The following is a 5,627-nucleotide window of genomic DNA, read 5'->3' on the forward strand; positions in this document are numbered from 1 at the left end:
AAGTACATTGAGCTTTGTCTTGGTTTCTCCTTTCCTGGAAATTGTGTTCCAATAGCCCAGAGAAGGTTCTTGCTTTCTAAGTATTAACACAACTACTACCCTCCGGGAACCAGGGACCAGGAGAAAAGAGGTACTTGAAGGTTCCCAGCCAGCACTCACTGAAGGCAACTCAACAGACCATGGCTCTAGTCCTGTAAAGATTATCTGCCTCCCATGCCCACTACAGACATAAATGCAGTTTTTTAATGGGTGCAATCAATATCAGTTACACAGATCCTCAAAAGCACTTTAATCCTCAGGCTGGGAATCAGATCAGATAGTAGAGTCAATCCTAGCACTCACAGATACTCAGGTTTAATCCCTAGCAGCCCATAAACAGGGTGTGGTGGTACCTGCCTGTAATCCCAGCATTTGGGAGGTAGACACAAGAGGATCAGAAGTTCAAAGCCACCCATGGCTATAAAAAGACTGAAGCCAGCCTGGGCTTGTAGGATGATGTCATTATGCAGCTGGTCAGGTTCAGCCTATCATTGGAAGAGAAGGAAGGGTAGGCAGGGCTGGGGATGGAGAGGCTAGGAAAGGGAGGAGGAGAAGCAGAAGAATCAACAAGGAGCCAGAAGAGGCAGGTCTAGGTTCAGGTGGTCTTAACTGGCAATAGGTAGATTTGATTATTTCTAAAGGTTTATATGGGTCAATATGCTTTTTGTAGGTAGGCAGTTTACATCTTTGTCAAATGGTTGTAAACTTCTTGTCTGGATATATTGCGGATTGAGAATTTAACATATAAACCTGTTTGATAAATTATACACTGTTGAGACATGATTTTACCAGGCTGTGGGGAATGTGACAAAGCTGTCAGGGAGACAGCTGGGAGGGGGCGTTTCACAGACCTTGTGGTGGAAGAAGAGGCCAGGCCCACGGAACCCCACTGGAGGGACTCCTTTGGATCCGCACAGAGTGAGAACATGCGAGGATGGCAGCAAAGGATCCTTTTAATTTTTACTGCAACATGGGCTAATTGAGAGTCCATCTCCAAAAACAAATTAAATAGAACATTATGTTCTATATCATTTTATTTTTCTTTTCCTTTTTAAAAAAGATTTATTTATTTCATATATGAGTACACTGTAGCTATTTTCAGACACACCAGAAGAGGACATCAGATCTCATTACAGATGGTTGTGAGCCACCATATGGTTTCTGAGAATTGAACTCAGGTCCTCTGGAAGAACAGTCAATGCTCTTAACCACTGAATTCTCATTTTATTTTTCTAACATACTTGGAAGGGATACTCTATTATTATTTTTATCCTTATTTGCATATAAGGAAACTGAGGTTCAAAAAATAAAGTAACGGTCCCCATCTACTGTGAGAATGAAGACCATTCTCAGCAATCAGAAGGTCAACATTCCAGATAATGTCGAAATCACTCTGAAGGGGCACACAGTCATTGTGAAGGGCCCCAGGGGAACTCTGCGGAGGGACTTCAATCACATCAATGTATAGCTGAGTCTTCTTGGGAAGAAAAAGAAGAGGCTCCATGTTGACAAATGGTGGGGCAACAGAAAGGAGCTGGCCACTGTCAGAACCATCTGCAGTCATGTTCAGAACATGATCAAGGGTGTCACACTGGACATTCGTTACAAGATGAGGTCTGTGGATGCTCACTTCCCCATCAACGTCGTTATTCAGGAGAATGGGTCTTTGGGTGAAATCTGAAATTTCTTGGGTGAAAAAACATCCACAGGGTTCAGATGAGGACAGGTGTTGCTTGTTCGGTCTCTCAAGCCCAGAAGGATGAATTAATCCTTGAAGGAAATGATATTGAACTTGTTTCAAATTTAGTGGCTCTGATTCAGCAAGCCACAACAGTTAAAAACAAGGATATCAGAAAGTTTTTGGATGGCATCTATGTGTCTGAGAAGGGAACCGTACAGCAGGCTGACAAATGAGACCTCAGTTTCCTAGCTCCAGAAACAAGACCCTGATCACAAGTACAATTTGGGGACAATAAAAAATTTAGATATTAAAAAAATATAATAAAAAAATAAAGTAACTTCCCAAGTCAGTCTCGTAGTAATTGCCACATAGTAGCCTCCAAGAAGCCCCTTCTCCATATGAGGAGGTCAATGTGCCACGTCAGATATAAATCTGCATTAAAACCATAAGATGAGCATGAGAACTGTGACAGATGAAAACGTAGGCTCTGCACTGACAGCCTAAAGGCTCTGGGTAAGTGGTAAAGCAGTTCAGCCCTTACTAGACCTCTCCCGTCCTCAGAGAGAACATGCAGATGCATCTTGGGGAGGTCGGTAGATGCTCCGGGTCCATTTACACTTAAGTGATCAGCCTTCTATCCAGGCAGCATCTGGAGTCAGCTTCAAGAGCTCACCATCTTCCCTGTGTGCCATCATAGACCCTTGGTTTGCTCATACATCCTCACTTAGAAACTCCCTTCTTGGAGGAGATTTTAAAAGCTGGAACTTCTTCCCCATGGAGGGCTACAGCGACCCTAATCTTCCCCCTACTTTGCTGCCTTCAGTTTATCAAAACTGAATCCTCCAACCCATCTTGTCTGACAACAGGTTTTCAGACCCTCCTCATTCCCAAGAGACCAGCAGGAAGGGATGTTGCAGAGGGCAAGGAGCCTGTGGATATACAGGCCTTGCTGGGATTCCCTTCTCTGTGTATACACAGTTATGCCCATGTAAAGAAATCTCCATACAAACCCAGAGCAGTCGGTTTACTGTGCTTTTGGACAGTGGGCCATGTGGGGTGGCAGCCTAGAGACAGCAGGGAAGCTCTGTACCGAATCTTCATGCAGATATTTCTTAATCTGCATCCACCACCATTTCCTTTATGACAACGTGGTAAATTTAAGTGTCTTTCTGGGTTCCGTAAGCTGCTTATGCTGACTAACCAAACCCAAGCATCTCAGATTGTCTCCACCTTTTGACATGCCTTCTAGAACAGAGTGTGTCATGGCTCCTACATTGCTCTTGGCTGCTTCTCACTTTCTCCTCTGAGTCTCAGCCTCCACAGCCCTCTCCCCAGGCAGCATGAGCCTTCCCTGCCAGGCTTTCCTCTTACCCCTGAAGGGGACAGGGACAGGGACAGGAACAGGGACAGGGGTGCTCTCTCTCTGTGTCTCTGCCTCTGTGTGTCTCTGTCTGTCTTCCTCTGTCTCTCTTCTGTTTCTCTGTCTCTGTGTCTCTCTGCTTCTCTTTGTTTCTGTCTCCCCCCCACCCGTTCTTGTGGTTCTCTTTCCTTGAATGGTACTGATTCTCTTATGCAATTAAAGGACAACAAAACCCTTCCTCCATGCATCCAGGGTGGATAGACCTGCATCCGGGTTTCTGTGGCTGCATTTCAGCAACCCAATTGAAAAAATGAATCCTGACGTCATACAGAACACCACTGTTGTATCACGGAGACGGGTCCTTGCGTCAGCTGCATTCTTCTCAGGGTACAGAGTGGAGTCCTACCTTCCCTGATCCCAGCACCACACACGTACTCTGGGGTGGGCGTGGACTCTGTCTAGACTTATCAGCTACAACACATGTTGCAGTAAGTGCTAACAAAGGTCTGTACACAAACGTTCATTGCATGTTATCGAAGCCAGAACCAGCCAACAGGTGCTGCAGTAAATAGTCTGTCATACAATCCACAAAGCTCAGCAATAAACAGACTGAGCATTTCAACCTGAGAAAACCTCAGAGACAGCAGGCTGAGCACAGAAAGCAGACACAAGAATGCAAGTGCACGGTTGCATTTAGTATTGTATTTAGTTTCGTGTTTGAAACGATGCACCTTCGTGGACACCTGGATGTGTGCAAGAGGAGACTTGGAAGGCCATAAGCAAGTGTGGGGTGATGGTAGAATCCTGAGACAGAACAGTATTGATCTCACAGCTGTGTGTGTGTCAAAGCTCTCTGAGGCCTGCAGGGGACTGGGTGACCTCTCGGTTATCTACAGTGTATAAAGGAAGCGCTGTGTGACAGTGATGTCATTTAGGATAAAGTCAGGCACTGTCCCCTGGCTCTGCCTGTGCAACACCCCTCAGTGTAACCCTTCCTCTATAACACCCCTCAGTGCACCCCTTTTTCTATAGCACCCCTCAGTGCACCCCTTTTTCTGTAGCACCCCTCAGTGCACTCCTTCCTCTATAGCACCCCTCAGTACACCCCTTTTTCTATAGCACCCCTCAGTGCACTCCTTCCTCTATAGCACCCCTCAGTGCACTCCTTCCTCTATAGCACCCCTCAGTACACCCCTTTTTCTATAGCACCCCTCAGTGCACCCCTTCCTCTATAGCACTGTGGCACCACGTTACTTCCAGTTCCTCAACAAGTCTGAGCTGCCCCAGCCTGTCTTCACAGAGGCTGCCCGTGTGCCCACCAGTGTCTGATAAGTAAGATGCTAGCTTCAGGGTTTAGCCCCCATTTGCTTGAGAAATGGTGGCATTTCTGCTGTCTTCCTGTCCTTTAGACCCTGAATAGTTCCCTGGGTTTTTTTTTTTTTTTTTCCTATGTACATTGTCTCCTTGTAGAAACTCTTAAAAGCCAGTGTGAACAAAACTTTTTATAGAAATGCACTGGTTTGTGAATGAGTCTGGGAATGTAGGTTAGTTGATAAATGCTGCCTGGTATTTTAGAAACCTTAGATTTGGTTCCCAGCACCACACAGACCTGGGACATGACCTCACAATCCTACCACGTGATGTGTGAACACTAGAGGACCAGAAGCCAAAGGCCAGCCTTGGCTACATAGCAGGTTTGAGGCCAGCCTTGGCTACATAGCAGTGCAGAACAACAAAACAAAATAGTTTACAAAATGAGATGTAAAAGAAATTCTGGGAATCTTGGTGTAGTTGTGGCTCATCTTGAACACCAGCACTGGGGAGGTAGAGGCAGGCAGATCTCTGAGTGTGAGGTCAGCGTTGTCTACAGAGAGAGTCCCCGAGAAGCCAGAACAGCATAGTGAGGCCCTGTCTCCAAAAGAAAAGAAAAGAAAAACCAAAGGTAATTCCTCGCCCCCAGGGCTGAGGAGATGGTTCAGTAGTTAATAGGACTGGATGTCATTACAGAGGACCTGAGTTCAGTTCCCAAACCCCAAGTGAGGCCAACAACAATCTGTAACTCCAATTCCATCCTCTTCTGGCCTCCAAGGGCACTGCATGTAGGTGTACGTTTACATACATGCAGGCAAAACACCAGTACACATAAAAGAGAGAAAGAAAGGGTTAGAAGGGATGAGGGAAATAAGGACGGGGAGAGGTAAGGGGGGATGTGGCTGGAAAGATGGGCACGTGGTTAAGAGTCTCTATGCTGAGTGGTGGTGGTGCACACTTTTAATCCCAGAGAGTTTGGGAGGCAGAGCAGGCAGATTTCTGAGAATTTGAGGCCAGCCTGTTGTACAGAGCAAATTGCAAACAGCAAAGGCCATGCAGAGAGACCCTGTCTCAAAACAACAACAACAAAAAATAAATAAATAAAAAAATAAAAAGTGTCTTCTACTCTTGTGGATGAAAGTACTGTTCCCAGCCTCCCATTGGGAGGCTCATGACTTCGCTTGACTCCAGCTCTGGGGGAACCCTATCGCTCTCTTGTGGCCTGTGCGAATAACT

The 5,627-nt window shown here is 46.0% G+C and overlaps 1 pseudogene across 1 annotated transcript; it reads left to right on the forward strand.

The window, feature by feature from the left end:
* Positions 1-1,369: 1,369 nt before the first annotated feature.
* On the forward strand, positions 1,370-1,953 carry LOC308427445 (large ribosomal subunit protein uL6-like; annotated as a pseudogene). The gene has a single exon. The product of its transcript is annotated as a large ribosomal subunit protein uL6-like (transcript).
* Positions 1,954-5,627: the final 3,674 nt, after the last annotated feature.

This window comes from Micromys minutus, assembly GCF_963924665.1.
Source record: "Micromys minutus genome assembly, chromosome: 11".
Taxonomy (NCBI): Eukaryota; Metazoa; Chordata; class Mammalia; order Rodentia; family Muridae; genus Micromys; species Micromys minutus.